Below are 18896 nucleotides of genomic sequence, written 5' to 3'. Positions count from 1 at the left end.
TGGACCTTTGGTCTGACCCAGTACAGCCGTTCTTATGTTCTAAGCTCAGGGCCGGGAATCTCACTGGACCAACTTGATTTTCATGAAAACCTGCTCATGGGCTCACATGTGACCTTTGGTGGCCAGGCTGGCAGCTATCCTGCCCTAGATGGCCATATTCCTGTGCCTAGTGTGGAGATCGTGGATGTTGGAGGCCTCCCCCCGAACCTTGATGAGGTCCACGATCTCCGCTCTAGACCAGGCGGGCGCCCGCCTCTTGCTGCCCCAGGCAGCCTCCTGGGAGCCATCGGCCTGGTCCTGGGAAGAGGCAGAGGGCTGGGTGGTAGCCGGTGGCTGGCTCATGCCGTGCCAGGTGCACGGTCTGCCGGCTGGGTGCTGGCAGGATTGCAACTGATACAAGCACTGTAGCCAGACCGTGGCCCTTTAAGGGCTCCGGGGCCAGGAGGGGGGCAGAAAAGTTTCCCTGGTTTGGCCCAGAGTGGCCACCAGGGAAACCTGGGAAGGGCTAGCCTCCAACTAGTTCAAATTAAGTAGCTACACAGCCCTTAATTCGAACTACTTAATTCGAACTAGGTAAACCTCACTCTACGAGGAGTAACGCCTAGTTCAAATTAAGCATTCCGCTAGTTCGATTTAAATTCAAACTAGCAGTTTGTATGTATAGCCGCTATTAAAGTTAATTCCAACTAATGGCTGTTTGTTCGAATTAACTTTGTAGTGGAGACACACCCTTAGAGATTTGTGCCTGTCTATCAGCAAATGGCCGCCGACGGTGCGTCTAAACTACATGCCTTTTTCAACAGAGGCCTTTTCTGAAGTATTTTTCGAAAAAGCCTCTGTTGAAAATGCTTCTAGATTGATTTTTTTGCTCCGCATCATGCTATCAGCTTTTTCGAAAAAGAGCGTCCAGACTGCCAGATGCTCTTTCAAAAAAAAAAAAAAGGCACCCAGAAGTGCTTCTGGCAGGGAACGGGGGCAGCCTTTATTTCCAGGTGTTGCTGCCTGCCCTTTGCAGAGACGCGTGCTTAAAGGGATCCCCCAGACAGCCGTTGCTCTGCTCCTGCTTCTGGCTTGCCTACCTCCTGGAGGGAAAGCAAAGCTGCTGCAGTGCTTGCTCTGGTTGCCCTGCTTCCTCGGACACCACAGCAGTTTATTTTCAGGGGTTTTTTTCTGCTTTTCACTGTGTTGGGGAGAATTCACAGACATTTGCGTCGGGTGGTCAGGCCGGGCATGCGATGCCCGCATCTTCCGGAACTCATACCTGTATCGCAGCCTGCAGGCTGGGTCATTCTTTCTGGAGTGAAACTATGCAGTCGGGGATGTTCAGATACCTACGTGCATTGTGGCTGACACGGTGAACCCCCTTATGACCTGGCTCATGAAGCCATTCACTGGACACCTGGATGCGAGCAGGGACCTCTTTAACTCTCACCTGAATCGGGCTTGCTTGGAGGTGGAGTGCGCCTTTGGCCGTCTGAAGGGCAGGTTTATATGCCTTCTCGCTCGGCTGGACATGGGGGAACACAACATCCCCGATGTGGTTGCTGAATGCTGTGTGCTGCACAACCTAGTGGAGAGAAAAGAGGCGGCCTTCCTCCCAGCGTGGGGGACACGAGCTACTGTGGAGGGGAGGCACTTTGAGCAGCCCCGGACAGCTGCCATCCGGCAAGCCCTCCAGCTGGGATTGCGCATTCGGGAAGCCCTGAGGGAGTGATTCTCCCAAGGAGCCCAATGTGTTTCCCCAGGGCCTTCTAAATGTGGGATTGCCCCATGCCTCCAGTGCCTTCCCCCCCCCCCCCCGTCCAAAGCCCCTCCCAGCCCCACATTCACACTGAGAACAGAGACAGGCTGTGACAGACCGGGCCAGGTCTGGGCACAGCTGACGGCGTCCGCTCTGGGCGAATTGCTCAAACTAGGGGCTCCTTACAGTCCCCAGACTGGTGACCTTCCCAAACAGGCCACAAACCAGTCCCAAAAATAAATTGTTTGTTAACAAAGTAAAGTGCTTCCCTTACTGACTCTCACAGGTGGGAAGGGGGATGTCAAGCTGGAAGGGAGGGGGGAGGCTCAGGGCTGAGGGTGCCACCTGGATGACGAGCCCCTGCCACCCTGGCTGCGGAGGCCTGCTTGGAGATGGCTGCGCGTGCAGGCTGGGGCTGGGCAGGAGGTGCGGCTGTACCTGAGTCTGGGATGGCAGCGGGTGAAGGAGCATCGGAGGGTGAGGGGAGGGGTGGGGGAGCTGGTGGGGGGGGGAGGGCAGGCTGAGCAGGAGGAGCAGGAACAGACACAGGACTGGGGAAGGCCATGGCCTCCCAGATAGCAATGCAAATAGCAGTGCGCTGTGTTGGGGAAATCTCGCTCCCCTGGGGTACAGAGTCCCCAGAAGGCTCCGAGGCTGGAGGTCAAAGCAGTGAGGCAGGAGAGAAATCCAAAAGGAAAATTTTATTATGCATGCAGGCTGACAGCTACCAGAGTGAGAGCAGCAGCAGCCCTGAGAGAGAGTTTCCAGGATCCTTTATACAGTGTGTTCAGACAGTTTAGTTGTTGATTGTTTTCTTTAACATATCAAAGTCTCAGCAGAAGTACTCTGAGACGTTTCTGTTCACACCAGGTGTGCTAGAAGTAAGTTTTACAGTACAAAGGCACATGAGAACCTGAGTGAGGAGTCTACAAGGCAAACTGTGACAAATATAAGAGTTTACATGACAATTTATGACAGACTAGGAGTCTCCGTGAAGTTGAGATAGGCATTGTAAGGGTCTTGACTAGATTTAAGATGATTTCTCTCTGTTACAGGGAGAGAGGCCTGGAAAACTTTTAACCCTTACAGCAGTTTTCTGTTAGAGAGTTTTGATTTCCTGCACAATCCCTCCTTAGACACAATTGGAGTTATTTGATTTTTCTCCCACAGCTGCTGCACAAACTCGTCCAGCAAGCGACTGCGCCGCTCTGTCTCTGCCTGCATCCTCTGATTACATGTCTCCTGCATCCCTTTCAGGGCCAAGATGTGCTGGCGCACCAGGTCCAAATACGTGCGCCAGTGCCGATGGGTTCCCTGCAGCCGTCTGGGAGGTGGGAGAGGTGTGGCCCCCCCACCCTCCTGGACACCTGGGCTGGATGTGGAGGACAAGAGGGAAAAGTCATCAGTCATGCATGCTCACACTTTCCCTGAGAGACAGCATGCCCTCCTCAGCAGTCAGTGCCTGTCCTCTAGGATCAGCGGATGCTCATGTGGTCTCAGCCAGGTGTGGTATGCCCTGAGCAGCAGCCACAGCCTCCCTGAAGCCCAGACAGTGTGCAGGCCACCATCCTGCCCTCCGTCCCACCCTCCCCCCACCCCATGGCCAAGCAGCACAGACAAGTGCCAGGCCACAGTTGGGGTTCCCGTAGGTTGCTAAGAAGCCTGAAGCTGTGTGGCAATTCCCAGGGTCCCAAACCCCTGCCTGTACCTGGCATCAGTGTCTGTAGGAGCAGGTGGTTCCTCGCAGCCATGCGGGTGCAGGGGTAGGACGGCCCTCCCTGAGGTCAGTCGTGTGTGTGCCCCCCTCCCCCCAGGATGTGATCAGCATGACATGTCACAGTACTGCACCATCCACTTTGCTCCCGCCTCCCCTGCCCTGTGTGTGTTGGACCCTCACAGCACTCACCTGATGCTCCCTCCCCGGTGCCCAAAGTTGTCTGGGCAGAAACAATAGAGATGAAAGGTCTGGCAGGAGTGTCCACCAGGGCTTCTACCCAGAGGCCTTTATTTTCGACAAAAAATCTTCCCCGCGTCCACACTTCCCTTTTTTTGACAGATCTCTGTCAAAAATAGTGTTATTCCTCGTAAAACGTAAAATGAGATTTACCGCTGTCAACAAAACCGCCGCATTCTGTTGATTTACTGTCGACAGAACGCAGCGGCTGTCTAGACGCAGGTAAAGATTTTTTGAACAATCCCTGTAGTCTAGACACACCCCGAGTGTCACAGTTGCTGCATTACAGAATTGTGCATGCATTGCCAAAAGTGGCCATCGAGTGTCAATGCTCTGTTGCGGCATTTTTACACTAGGCAGTTAGGAGTTATGAAATAACAGGCTAATGACTCCTGTTTGTGATGAGGAATAACCCTCATGTAGAAATTGTTATTTTGAAATGTCTTCAGTATATATGCTCAGCTGTTCTTATTTAGAAATAACTACTCCCCAGAGTCATTCAAAGTAATTACTCCCCAGTGCTTCCTGAGACTCTAAATCAATGTAGTACATCAACATTAGGGGAGCCTGACTCAGACTAATTTCAAGGCTTCCCTGTAGTTTGGATGTTCTATTTCAAAGTAGTTAGCTTATTCTGACATAAGTGTGTACCATAGACATTATTCAAAATAACTTATACCTTGAATCTTTTAAACTGCCAAACTCATTGCACTAGCTGGCTTCCAGCCCTAGTGATGGGCTCAAGGCTTTAGTCTCTGCCACAAGTCAGCCATTCTTTCATGAATCCAATGCCACTGAGAACTGAAAAGAGAATGAGAGGAGACTTGTAAACTCGACCACTAGTGGTCAAAACACAGACATAAACATGTGCATCACCTAACTGCTGGTGACTGGAGACCCCTTCTTTATTCCTCTCTGGCCTATCCAGGTCCTAAAATGCTCATAATTTATAAGAAACTATGACCATCTCCACTTCACCACACCCTCAGTCCACTATACCCACACCCTGCCCAGAATACTCTGGTCCTCTAAGGGACGTGATGATTGAGCAAGCAACTGGAGAAAATGTGATCATGTCCAGTGATTACACGGACAGATGCTCTGTAGTTTGTCGTCCCTCCCTCCCTCCACATCGCTGTATTTGAAGCGCAGCGACCCACGTGCAGCTACTTACAGACAGGAAAGGACAATCCCAGACAATTACCAGCCACGGGCAGAGCTCTGCCTTCCCCAGGATCTGTCCCATGGAAATCACAAGCATCTCTCTGCTCGCAAGGAGGCACCTCGCTGCACAGACACTGGCTGAAGATAATTTCACAAAACATACACCAGCTCCTACACCATCACGACAGACCTCCACAGCTCCACTGTCAATAGGAACAACAGGTGACTCAGACTCACTTCAGGCAGATGCCCCTCATCTAGCTGGATCTCCAGAGTGGCTCCGATTGCCTACAGCAGGCCTCTGCAAGAACAGCAAATAACCCATGGAAGAAGTATCACTGCCAAAAATGCTACAGCTGCATGAGACCGTCCAGTACCTGCCTCCCTCTCCAACCCTTTCTACAACACGGCTGTTCTGCTACAAGATACGGACTGAACACTGACGGATCAGTTGGCTGTAGCTCCCCGCTGACATCAGGATTATGCCAAGACACCCGCTCATCTTCCATGCGCTCGAGTCCAAGGCAGTAAAAATGGAAACACACCTCACATGCTGCTTCCTCTCTTTTTTCTGTTGTGTTGGCTAACACGGATTCATATGCTCTTGTGTTGCCCAAACGTCCAGTTTTGTGAGACCCCTTTTTAACTCATTCCTACCAGCTTTGGATTAGGGATGTTAAAGACAAGTCTATCCCCATAAGCAAATGCTTATGGGATAGTTGTCTGTTGACTAGTCAGCTAGTTGATTCCCCACAGCTTGCTGCCTCTCTGAGATTGAAGTACTCCTTCCCCCCGCCCCCGCTTTCTAAGTGGCAGCACTGCATGGCTGAGCTGGGGATCAGCTGTGCGGCAGCTGCCCCTTTGAAAAGCCACCTCCACACGTTTAAAGGGGCAGCCATGGAACCCGGGGTCAGCTGAGAACTCCCCAGCTGATCCCCAGCTCTGCGTGGCATTTCCCCAGCTGGCCCCAGGTTCCACACGGCATTACCTGGGGCTCCTCATGGCATGCAGCATGGCATGGAGCCTGGGGTCAGTGGGGGACTCAGAGTCCCCAGCTGAACCCAAGCTCCATTACTTTGAAATGCACAAGAGTCCCTGCTGGGCTCTTGTACTTTTCAAAGGAGGAATGGAGAAGAGCCTATCGACTTTGATTTAGTCACTATTTATCCCTTTAGTCTCTCCTTTTTCAAGAACATTTGTGAGACGTTTAATAGCAGTGGTCCAAATGCAGATCCCAAAAGCATAACACTCATTCCTACTCTCCCCGTCATAGTCACCAGGCTGCTGGTCAGTCCTCGTGGTTAAGGGGTTATCCTAGCCAGATATTTGGTCAGCCAATAACAATGCAGGTAGGGATTTCAAACTGGGAACAAAGCAATTTTTAACTTTTTCCTCCTCTGTCTGAGGCAGAGTGGGTTCTTCCAGGTAACAGGGAGCTGCGAGGCTGTCTCGCTCTCTCTAAGAAAAGTCTTTTCACAATATGTAAGTAGGGCAAAGTTTAATTAATCTATCAGGTTTTTAATTGTTTTATGGTTTGGGAATTTCAAATTGATGTTAAAAGTGTTTTTTTTGTAATGAAGCTTTCTAACCCACAGAATTGTCTCTGGCTACGTCTAGACTGGCATGATTTTCCGGAAATGGTTTTAACTGAAAAGTTTTCCGTTAAAAGCATTTTCGGAAAAGAGCATGTAGATTGGCACGGACGCTTTTCCGCAAAAGCATTTTTTGCGGAAAAGCACCCGTGCCAATCTAGACGTGCTTTTCCGCAAAAAAGCCCTGATCGCCATTTTTGCGATCGGGGCTTTTTTGCGGAAAACAAAGCTGAGCTGTCTATACTGGCCCTTTTGCGCAAAAGTTTTGCGCAAAAGGACTTTTGCCCGAATGGGAGCAGCATAGTTTTCCGCAAGAACACTGACAATCTTACATGAGATCGTCAGTGCTTTTCCGGAAAAGCAAGCGGCCAGTGTAGACAGCTGGCAAGTTATTCCGGAAAAGCGGCTGATTTTCCGGAATAAGTGGCCAGTATAGACACAGCCTCTGAGTATACAAATTGGTGGCCCTTACCATCTAGCTACCTTAACTATACTTGCAACGGTAGTATTGTTTTGATAATAAAAAGTTTGTTTTCTTTTCTAATTAACCTGCTATAGGTTTATTTTGGTGTCCTAGTTTTATCTGTAAGCTCTCTGTCTGACTGCCTGGGAGTCAGCTAGCACAGACTGCAGCTTGTTTTTCTCTTTTCTTTTTCAAGCTCTGAGGGGAAAAAGAGCTTGAGGTACCCCTGAGGTTTTAGGGAGGAGTTTCCCAAGTGATCTCATCCCTAGTTTTCTTGGACTACTTGGGTGATGTCAGTGGATATTCCCTAAAATTTGGGTTTTAGGATTTTGGGGGGAAGTTTTTGTACCAAAGCCTGGAGAGATCAGGTTTTGGGGTACTTTTGCGGGCCCCTGCTCCTGCATTTGTTGTGCCAGAGTGGGTTCCCCCACCCCTATCTTTTAAGGGGAGTAACCAGCAATGTTTTTATGAGGATCTAACAATACTTCAACTGCTTGAATGTCCGTCCATTTGTTATAAAGAACGAGAGGGGCGGGGTGATTTAAGCATAATAAAGTCCATGCCCCAAAGGCAAAGCCGCATCAGCTCAAACTCTGTTGCATTTAAGAACTGCCTCTGGAGTTAGGACATGGGCTTTAAGCACACCTCATGTATGAAATCCAGGGTTTCAAACTCAGGAGGGGGGCTACTGCCCTCCTACCCCATTTCTCTACCCAATTCTACACCCATAGGACCAAGGGCACCTACCCCCCTCAAACAATGGTGCCCTTGGCCTTATGGGTGGAGAAAGGGCAGGGTTAGGAGTGCACATTGCCATGGGCTGGGGGTGTTAAAAGGAAGAGAAAGGAGGGGTTGAGGGATCCACTGGATGGACGGGTGGACTGGAAGGATCAAGAGCGTGTTGGGCTGGGGGCCGTTAGGGAGGAAGAGGAGGGTGGGTGAGGGGGTCCTTATGTGTTGAAAGATGAATGGGGAGAAGGTAGGGTGAAGGTTGAGGTGAGCTGGGAAGGTGGCTGTGACGGACCGGGCCAGGTCTTGGCACAGCTGAGGGCGTCCGCTCAGGGCGAATTGCTCAAAACTCAGGGCTCCTTACAGCCCCAGACTGGAAGCCTTTCCCAAATAGGCCATAAACCGGTCACACTGAGTGCTTTAGCTGCCAATGTGGCCAGCCAGAAGCCTCAGGAGCAAAACCCCTCAGACACCCCAACTCTCCCTGTGCCACAATTAGCCCCGGGCCTGCACACAGCTGAGGGGGTTGTAGAACCCAATCTCACCTTCCCTGAACGGGTCTTTCCGGTCCCAAAGAACCAGCCACAAATCCCCGGACAGTTTACACTTTGGATCTTACCCACAAGATCACGCTGGGCCAATCCTTTAGAATCTGAAATCTAAAGGTTTATTAATAGAAGAAAGAAAAGCATGAGAGTAAGGTTGTTAAGGAGAATACATTACATGCACCAGTCACCGAGTTCTCGATGCAGGCTCTCAGCAGAGATGTTATAACTGCTATCTTAAAGGTCTCTGGTGTTCATCCTATGTCAGGATGGGTCGGCTCTCTGTTCCTTGCAAGGCTGCATCTAGGATCAGTAGTAGAATTGAAGACAAGATGGAGTCCGCCTCACGGCACTTGTATATCTCCCCGGTACCTTCCAAGTGGACCAGGTCACATGGTCAAATGACTTAGCTCTGTTTCATATGTCAGCAGCCATTTTGCCTGGCTGGGTTGCATGTTCCCAGACACAGTCCTCAGTTCTGTATTGGGCACCTTGAGACCCATTGTCCCTGGACCAGTGCTAATTAGCATATTCATTCAACGGACAATCCTCCTTTACAACAGGCAGTGCAGGCCAATATCAGCACAGACTCCATATTCATAACTCCACATACAGATATCATACAAGTACATGAGTAGCATATACAGAATCAGTAGAACATGAGCTTTCATTTGACATCTCGCATGGCCCCCTTTGTATAGACTTTGGGGCAAACACCTCCCCCCAATTGGTGCAGCAGTGATCTGGCTGCTCCCCTTAAAATCCAGTAACGTGACACCCAGACAAAAGACCACAGCCTCTGCTTTCCTATTCCTTTGAGGCCACTCCCTACCACCCACTGCTCGGACTTAAGGACAAAGCAATTGTGTAACTGTTTAACTTCAAAAAGATCTCATCAAATGTAGTGATTGGGCAACAAAATAGCAAATGAAATTTGATGTGGATAAGTATAAAGTAACGCACATTGGAAAAAAATAACCCCAACTATACATACCATATGATGAGGGCTAATTTAGCTACAACTAATCAGGAAAGATATCTTGGAGTTACCGTGGATAGTTCTCTGAAAATGCAGTATGCGGTCAAAAAAGCAAATAGGATGCTAGTAATTATTAAAAAAGGGATAGAAAATAAGATGAAGACTATCTTAATGCCCCTATATAAAACTTCTGTACACAGTGTTCAAGATGTGGGCGTACTATATGTGGTCTCCTCACCTCAAAAAAGATACTGTACTTTGGCATTAGAAAAGGTTCAGAAAAGGGCAACTAAAATGAAGTATAAAACTATGGTACGCCATATCTTCAGTACTGTGTACAGATGTGGTCTCCTCACCTCAAAAAAGATATTTTGGCCTTGGAAAGGGTTCAGAAAAGGGCAACTACAATGATTAGGGGTTTGGAACAGGTCCCATATGAAGAGAGGCTAAAGAGACTAGGACTTTTCAGCTTAGAAAAGAGGAGACTGAGGGGGATATGACAGAGGTCTATAAAATCATGAGTGGTGTGGAGAAGGTGAATATAGAAAAGTTCTTTACTTGTTCCCATAATATAAGAACTAGAGGACACCAAATGAAATTAATGGGTAGCAGGCTTAAACCTAATGAAAGAAAGTTCTTCACACAGCGCAGAGTCAACCTGTGGAACTCCTTGCCAGAGGATGCTGTGAAGGCTAGGACTATAACAGAGTTTTAAAAAAAACTAGATAAATTCATGGAGGTTACGTCCATAAAAGGCTATTAGCCAGGGGGAAGGAAGAAATGGTGCCCCTGGCCTCTCTTTGTCAAAGGCTGGAGATAGATGGCAGGAGACAAATTGCTTGATCATTGTCTTCGGTCCACCCCCTCTGGGGCACCTGACACTGGCCACTGTTGGCAGACAGGCTACTGGGCTAGATGGCCCTTTGGTCTGACCCAGTATAGCCATTCTTATGTTCTTATCAGTATCAGAAGTGCACCGATGGATACGGAGCACGTAGCTCCGCGGGATCTGGTGCTTCTGGGGCGATGACTTAAAAGCCAGCTCCCCACGCACACAGGCTCTCACCTCCCCCCAGCCCTTGCTGACTCTGTTTTAGAGACAGCAAGGGGGAGGGAAGCGTGTGTAGTTGTCAGGATTAACCGATAAGCCCAGGCTTATCAGTTAATCGTATACACGACTATACGCTAACATCCCATTCACCGACTGTCACTGTTAGCATTTCTGTAACGGAGTAAGTGCATTGCCGGGAGCAGGTACGCCTTGAGAGGCCTCCAAGCTTACCCAGTACATGGAGAGACCTTTTCTCAAAGGCCCAGCTTCTGATGGGTTTGGTCCTCCTTCTGGGATGCCACCGGATGTGCTGGGATTTCACTGAGACTACTTGCTCCACTAGCCTTGCCTGCCTCTCCCTGTTTTGCTGACTTAGGCTCTCTGGCCTCTGGGAGCCCACGCAGGTTGGGACACACCAAGTGTAGAAACACAGAGTCTGCAAACAGCTCTATACGGTAAGGCTTAGCTAGAAAATCGTCCAGCACTCAATTGCAGTTCCCCTCCGGAAAGTACACCCAAAATAATATTATCTGAAGCAGGAGAGAAATCACTACAATGCAAGCTCATACGTTTGCCCATCCCCTCAATGAGGAGTAACATACACACAACTTCTCCTGCTCCCCTCCTGCTGTTAGAAATTACACAAACTACATTTGTTTTATTAAAATCTAGCTTTTACAGTTGAGAGATTGCTGTTGTTTATCAAAACAAAATAAAGCACACATACCGTGTATGGGTGTAGGCATTGATGGAGGAAGGGCAGCGTTAGGAGTGCAGGTTGCTATGGGATGTGGGTGTAGAAAGGAAGAGAAGGGGGGTGGGACCCAATGGATGGGAGCATGGATTGGAAGGGTCTGGAGTGTGGGATGGCATGGAATGGGGGCTTGTTGAGGAGGAAGAGGAGAGTGGTTGAGGGAGTCCTTACATGCGGAAGGAGGGCTGGGGGGAAGGTAGTGATGGGGGTCACATGGCAGGCGGGATGGGAGTGTGGGGGGAGGGACTGTGGATTGGAAAGGGAAGAAACGGGGCTGAAGGATCCTATAGATGGGGGAAAGGTAGGGATAAGGATAGAGTGTGGGATGGGGAGTGTTCTAGGGAGGAAAAAGAGGGGCTGATGGAAACATGAATGGAGGGATGCTCTGCGGGTGCAAGTTGCTCTGAGTCTGTGGAGAGAAGAAGGGAAACTGAGGGACATCAGGAATAGGGGGTATGGGATAGGGAAGAGCACTGGTGGGGGTGCACGTTGTGTGAGGGGGAAGTTGAAATGTACTGCGGGAGTGGAACCTCCGTTCGGACTCGCTGTCTAAGCAAACGTGACTTTCCTTCCTAGACCCGAGTGGGCCGTAAGCCGAGAGATTTCCAGACCCGACACTCATCTCCGTGTCAGCGATGGCTGCTCCGCTCCCAGCCGGACGGTTCTCGCCTCGCTTCGACAAAGCTCCCGAGCTCCCCATTCTCGTTTCCGTTCCATCCCCAGACGGGAGGACACCGGGAGGGTTGACTTCTTATCGCTCGCTACCGAACACAGCAGAGGGAAAAAAACAAAAACAACTTAGCTTTTCAGTCCGCAAGGACGCGGCATCGCTTCTCCTCCCACCAACGCACCGCAGCCTCCCACCATCGGCCACCACCTCCCGTTGCCAGTACAGGAACGGGGAGTGAAAGGAGGCCGTGAATCTCTATCCACGCTCTGTTGAACTGCCTACTGCCCCTTCACCAGTCCCCAAGCCACCAGGCTCTGTGCCCCAGCAGGAAGCTCTCTGCCTCAGAAGAAACATACTGCCAGGACGCTTGAAGATTTCAAAGCACGCACCTCTTACTCACACAGAGCCGTCGGAAGGCCGATCGCTGAGGACCCTTCACGTGTTCCGAGAATCACGTCCAGGCAGCTCAAGTCCATCTCGGACGGTATCTTCTCAGTCCACGGCCCCGCACTGATTCCTCTGCAAGGGTGGCCGAAAAAGCCCAGCGTGAGCTCTCACTCATTAAGGTCTGTGGCTGTGGGAATTCTATCCTTTAGCCCTTCCCCCCTCCCTCGCCTATGTATAGGGCCCTCTACAAGAACACTGAGTCAGTCAGCCATGACGCACCACCGCTCTCCCTTGCGCGACTGGCGTACCTGCAGAATTCCCGTTGGCTCCTGAGCCCTTAACCCTTGGAGATGCTCACCTGGAATGCCTGCAAGTGTGCTGTACAAAGACACCGCAAAAGCAGAGCAAGGACAAAGACACAGACAGAAACAGACAGACAGAACGTATTGGCCAATACGAGAGAGCAACAAGAGAGAAACACATGAGTGGCAGCCAGAAACCTTACCACCTTGCGTCTTCCTCCTCGAGCCAAGCGTCTGCTGAGAAGGACACCGTGTTCCAGAGAAACCAGCACCCCTGACAAACGGGAGCCCTGTTTCTCCCACTACCAAGGAAGCACCACGGAAACCTCCGCTCGGACTCGCTGTCTAAGCAAACGTGACTTCCCTTCCTAGATCCGAGTGGGCCGTAAGCCGAGAGATTTCCAGACCCGACACTCATCTCCGTGTCAGCGATGGCTGCTCTGCTGCCAGACGGACGGTTCTCGCTTCGATCAAGCTCCCGAGCTGGCTGTTCTCGTTTCCGTTCCATCCCCAGACGGGAGGACACCGGGAGGGTTGACTTCTTATCGCTCGCTACCGAACCCAGCAAAGGGGGAAAACCAAACAAACAACTTAGCGTTTCAGTCCGCAAGGACGCGGCATCGCTTCTCCTCCCCTATAACGCTCCGCAGCCTCCCACCATCGGCCACTCCCTCCCGGTGCCACTGCAGGAACACGGAGAGAAAGGAGGCCTTGAATCTCTATCCACGCTCTGTTGAACCGACTACTGCTCCTTCATCAGTCCCTGAGCCACCAGGCTTGGTGCCCCAGCAGGAAGCTCTCTGCTTCAGAAGAAACCTACTGCCACGATGCTTGAAGATTTCAAAGCACGCATCTCCTACTCACACAGAGCCACGGGAAGGCCAAATGCTGAGGACCCTTCATGCGTCCCGAGAATCACGTCCAGGCAGCTAAAGTCCATCTCAGACGGTTTCTTCTCCAGCCACGGAGCCACACTGATTCCTCTGCAAGCGCGACAGAAAAAGCCCAGTGTGAGCTCTCACTCACTAAGGTCTCCGCCTGTGGGAATTCTATCCTTTAGCCCTTTCCCACTCTCATCCCTCTGTATCGGGCCCTCTACAAGAACACTGAGTCACTCAGCCATGACGCACCACCGCTCTCCCTTGCATGTCCTTGCGACTGGCATTCCTGCATAATTCCCGTTGGCTCCTGAGCCCTTATCCTGTGGAGATGCTCACCTGGAATGCCTGCAAGGACACGGCAGAAGCAGAGCAAGGAAAAAAACAAAGACAGAAACAGACAGAACGTATTGGCCAAAACGAGAGAGCAACAAGAAAGAAACACATGAGAGACAGCCAGAAACTTTACCACCTTGCACCTTCCTCCTCGAGCCAAGCCTCTGCTGAGAAGGACACCGTTGTCAGCCGACGGTCAGGGCAGTGAGTCCCTTATGACCAGCTGAAGTTCTTTTAAATTGTGCTTGGTTCTGTTACAGCAACTGAAGGAGTCAGGTTAAAGCTTAAACAGTTACTATTTTATTGTTACAGGGTAAACTTAGTTGTTAAATGCTACTGCTGTGTTACAGATAACACAGCCACTACAAGGGAAATTACACTAAGAAGTTACTTACAGGTACCATGAAACCCTTTTGGTTCTCTGAGCTCTTATTAAATGCATGCAAAATAGACACATAGCAGGTATATATTCTCACCCCTGTGTTCCAGACTTGGCATGGCCAGCGTCTTTCTCTCAATCCCTCGGGAAGAAGTAGGGCAAGGTTGGGCGTCCCACAGACCTCGGGAGACAATCAATACCTGCCAGCAGGTATAGATGATTGGAGCTCAAATGGGGTGGGCTGCTGAACCTCTTTTATACCCCTTGGGTCATGTAGGCTTCTTCCTGGTCTCAAGTGGCCAATTAGGAAAAATGGCTTTGAATGCCAAGTTTCCCACGAAGGGTGCAAAGCATAATTTACACCTGGGAAAATGCAGACAATGGGCACCTCTGGTATGTGATGGGCGAAGATTCCTCTCCTGGGACAGTGCAGGCGTGTCAATTACTGGTACTAGCCATCAGGGCGACAGGAGGCCCCGGGGTCGTCAGCTAGCCCATTTACTGCCTGGTTTCTATTTATGGCAGGGTCAGGGACAGGCAGCACACCTGCGTTCCCAGGGCATCAAAGGCTGACTGCCTTTCTCTTGCTCTCTGGGGGGAGGGGGGGAACAAGATGGGGTTCGTGGAAAACCAAGATGGGGTTTGTGTCTGGCTACATTGTCTGGCTACACACCGTATTCCAGAGAAACCAGCACCCCTGACAAACGGGAGCCCTGCTTCTCCCACAACCAAGGAAGCACCCCGGGAACCTCCGCTCGGACTGGCTGTCTAAGCAAACGTGACTTCCCTTCCTTGAACCAAGTAGGCCGTACGCCGAGAGATTTCCGGAACCGACACTTACCTCCGTGTCAGCGACGGCTGCTCCGCTCCCAGCCGGATGGGTCTCGCCTCGCTTCGACCAAGCTCCCGAGCTTGCTCTTCTCCTTTTCGTTCCATCCCCAGACGGGAGGACACCGGGACGGTTGACTTCTTATCGCTCGCTACCGAACCCAGCAAAGGGGGAAAATCAAACAAACAACTTAGAGCATGAGCTCTCACTCGCTAAGGTCTCCGCCTGCAGGAATTCTATCCTTTAGCCCTTTCCCACCCTCTTCCCTCTGTATCAGGCCCTCTACAAGAACACTGAGTCACTCAGCCATGACGCACCACCGCTCTCCCTTGCTCTACCTTGCGCGACTGACGTACCTGCAGAATTCCCCTTGGCTCCTGAGCCCTTAACCCGTGGAGATGCTCATCTGGAATGACTGCAAGTGTCCTGTACAAGGACACGGCAGGAGCAGAGCAAGGAAAAAGACACAGAGAGAAACAGACAGACAGAACGTATTGGCCAATACGAGAGAGCAACAAGAGAGAAACACATGAGAGGAAGGTTGGGCGGGGAGAGGTGGGGGGAGGGGTGGCATGGACTGTGGCGGGGGAAGGGGTGTGCAGGTTGGCTGGGGGGTGTTGAATGCAATTTGTGGTCAGGGATGGGGGTGGTGGTTGGGGAAGGGGTGCATGTTGGGCAGGGGACACTGAATGGATTGGAGTGGGGGACGAAGGGTGCAGGTTGGACAGGGGAACTTGAATGCACTGGGCGTGGGGGAAGGGGGTGCAGGTTGAGCAGGGGGTGTTGAATTCACTGGGAGGCGGGGGAAGGAGGTGCAGGTTGGGCAGGGGGTGTTGAATGCACTGGGAGGCGGGGGAAGGGGGTGCAGGTTGGGCAGGGGGTGTTGAATTCACTGGGAGGCGGGGGAAGGGGTGCAGGTTGAGCAGGGGGTGTTGAATGGACGGGGGTGGGGGAAGAGGGTGCAGGTTGGGCAGGGGGTGTTGAATGCACTGGGAGGTGGGGAAGGGGGTGCAGGTTGGGCAGGGGGTGTTGAATGGACGGGGTGGGGGAAGGAGGTGCAGGTTGGGCAGGGGGTGTTGAATGGACGGGGGTGGGGGAAGGGGGTGCAGGTTGGGCAGGGGGTGTTGAATGGACGGGGGTGGGGGAAGGGGGTGCAGGTTGGGCAGGGGGTGTTGAATGCACTGGGAGGTGGGGGAAGGGGGTGCAGGTTGAGCAGGGGTGTTGAATGGACAGGGGTGGGGAAGGGGGTGCGGTTGGGCAGGGGGTGTTGAATGGACGGGGTGGGGGAAGGGGGTGCAGGTTGGGCAGGGGGTGTTGAATGCACTGGGAGGTGGGGGAAGGGGGTGCAGGTTGAGCAGGTGGGAAATTAGCTTTTCCAGAAGATAGTCTGAGAGAGTGTGAACACTCTATCAGGAAGCTGAAAAATTAGCACATCCACATTAGCTCTCTCAATTTAGCGCCCCAGGATGCAGTGGGAAGGACTAACTTTAGAATGAGGCGCTATTTTGACATAGCAGCAGTGGAGCATCCACACGCTCACCCGCTGTTGAAAAAGCTTTTTCAACAGAGGCGTTTTTCCAACATTAAGCCCTCCATTGTTTCATTCCTCATGGAATGAGATTTACCAATTTTCTTTTGAAATATCGCAATTGCTTTGTGGATGCTATTGTTTTTCTGGCATAAGGGACATTATTCTGGCAGAACAACTGTACAGTGTAGACACACCCTGAGGGTGTGTCTAAGCTTTTTACTATTTTGAAATATTTCAAAATAACACTGTAGTGTATTTTGAAATGCATTTTGAAATGCGTTAAGATTTCATTTCAAAATAGCGCGTCCACACTGAGTGGACTGCCCCACTGGGGGTGTGTGCCTCATTCCTCCCTCACATCCTTCCACTTAAAATACACATATGTTCATGAACACACCCCTCCCTAACCCCCCTTCCTGATGTCAAACCCTCTTTAGTTATTTAACAAAACTGGGGGGGAGGGAATGAACCTCTGGTGAGACTGGGGAAGGGAGGCAGGAGAGGGGAGGGGGAAACCTGGGAGGAGGGAGCCGGAAGGGGGAAGCCAGGGGGAAAAGGGTGCGGGGAAGCTCAGGGTTCAGGGGCTCGCCGGACCAATTTGATTGTCAGGCAAACCTCCTCCTGGGTTTGCATGTGGCCTTTGGTGGCTAGGCTGGCAACTATCCTGCCATAGACGACAGTGTTCCTCCAACTAGTACAGAGATCATGGACGTTGGGGGCATCCCCACCAAACCTGAATAATGTCAATGATCTCCACCCTGTACTAGGAAGGCGCCTGCCTTCTCCGGGACCTGGCAGGCTCTTGGGAGCTGGCAGACTGCTCCTGGGGAGCAGTGGAGGGCTGGCTGCCAGTGGCTTGCTGGCTTGTGCTTTGGGGCCACTGGGTTGGGGCAGTGACTGCTGGCTCTGGGCTGGCAGGCTTGGAGCTGGCACAGGCACTGTGGCCATACTCTACACCTTAAAGGGCTCTGGGGAAGGAGAGGAGTGTTCTTGGTTGAGGCTGGAGTGGCCACCAGGGCCCCCGGGAAGGCTGGAGGCCCCCTATTTTGAAATAAGTGCTGTGTAGACACTTATTTCAAAATAGCTATTTCGAATTTGGCGTTATTCCTCGTAGAATGAGGTTTACCAAATCTGAAATAAATTCGAAATAGCTGAGCCCTTATTTCAAAATAACTTTCCTAGGGTTTACACAGCCAAACCGCTATTTCGAAATAAGGGCTGATGGCTCCACACTGTGATGCTGGAAGTTCTGCTGCATCTTCATGAGACCATCATGATGTTTGTGGCAGAGCTGGATTCAGAGCCCAGCTTTGAGCACCTCACTCGGGCCGCAGCCCCACTGCCCTTGCCGCCGAACTTATTCCTGCAGAAGCGAGTTGGAGGCTGGACACCAGTTCAGTCTGGTGGGACCGGCTTGTTATGGAGCAGTGGGATGACCAGGCTTGGAGCGGAAACTTCCTTATGGGGAAGTCCACCTCCCAGGAGCTGTGTGCCTGGCTCGCCCTGCCCCTCAAGGCCAGGACACCCCTTGAGGCCTGCCAGCTCCCTGGAGAAGCAGGTCGCTATTGCCCTCTGAAAGCGGACCACCCCTGACAGCTACTGCTCTGTAGGACACCAGTTTGGCATGGAGAGGTCTACTGTTGGGGCCGTCTTGGTAGAGATAAGTCACTCTCTGGGGACAGTCCGGACTGGGCAGAGGGAATGGGGGGGGGGGGGCGGAGAGATAATAGAAGTCCTCCTGGCTTCACCCTGCCATGGTGTGGGGGAGGGGCTCTTGGTGTCTGGTAAGGGAGGGGTGAGGAAGCACCTCTCATCAGGTCATGCAACTCCTCTGTCTTCTCTCTTTCTATTTGTCCCTTTCTGCAGTTGGTGACGGACATCAACTCAGAGCTGCTTTACAGGACTGTCCGCCTCCAAGACCTGGATACCATCCTGGCTGGATTTGCGGGGCTAGGATTTCCAGACTGTGGTGGAGCACTTGATGGGCCACACATCCCGATCTGTGCACAGCCCCATTGAGCAGCCCAGTATATTAACAGAGAGGGCTACTTTTCTATGATGCCGCAGGCCCTGGTCAACCACCAGGGAGAATTCACAGACATTTGCGTTGGGTGGTCAGGCCAGACACACGATCCCTGTATCTTCTGGAACTCATACTTGTACTGCAGCCTGGGTCATTCTTTCCAGAGTGAAACTATGCCATACTTGGGGGATGTGCAGAGGCCCACGTGCATCGTGGCTGACGTGGTGTATCCCCTTTTGCCCTGGCTCATGAAGCTGTTTGTTGGACACCTGGATGCAAGCAGGGAACTCTAATGCCTGCCTGAATGGGGCTTGCTTGGAGGTAGAGTGCACCTTTGGCTATCTGAAGGGCAGGTTTATATGCCTTCTCACGTGGCTGGACATGGGGGGGGGGGGGGGGGAAAATCACAACATGCCTAATGTGGGCTGCACAACCTAGTTGAGAGGAAAGGAGAGGCTTTCCTCCCAGCATGGGGGGACTGGGGGTGCTGTGGAGGGGAGGCATTTTGAGCAGCCCTAGACAGCTGCCATCCAGCAAGCCCGCTAGGTGGGATTGTGCATTTAGAAAGCCCTGAGGGAGCGATTCTGCC

The 18896-nt window shown here is 51.7% G+C and overlaps 1 long non-coding RNA gene across 2 annotated transcripts; it reads right to left on the bottom strand.

The window, feature by feature from the left end:
- Positions 1 to 3400: 3400 nt before the first annotated feature.
- LOC142823904 (uncharacterized) lies at positions 3401 to 15007 on the bottom strand. 2 transcript variants are annotated; one of them, XR_012898970.1, is made up of 7 exons: positions 13196 to 15007; positions 12032 to 12883; positions 10450 to 11733; positions 8367 to 8491; positions 4900 to 5160; positions 4375 to 4496; positions 3401 to 3801 (listed from the first exon to the last, which is right to left on the bottom strand). It is a non-coding gene; the product is annotated as an uncharacterized LOC142823904 (long non-coding RNA). The 2 variants fall into 2 exon arrangements; XR_012898969.1 differs by having other exon boundaries at positions 5097 to 5160; positions 8367 to 11733.
- Between the last annotated feature and the right edge of the window lie 3889 nt (positions 15008 to 18896).

This window comes from Pelodiscus sinensis, unplaced genomic scaffold, assembly GCF_049634645.1.
Source record: "Pelodiscus sinensis isolate JC-2024 unplaced genomic scaffold, ASM4963464v1 ctg134, whole genome shotgun sequence".
NCBI classification, from domain to species: Eukaryota; Metazoa; Chordata; order Testudines; family Trionychidae; genus Pelodiscus; species Pelodiscus sinensis.
The sequence above is the reverse complement of the archived record's forward strand: the minus strand, read 5'-3'. Positions and strand labels throughout refer to the sequence as shown.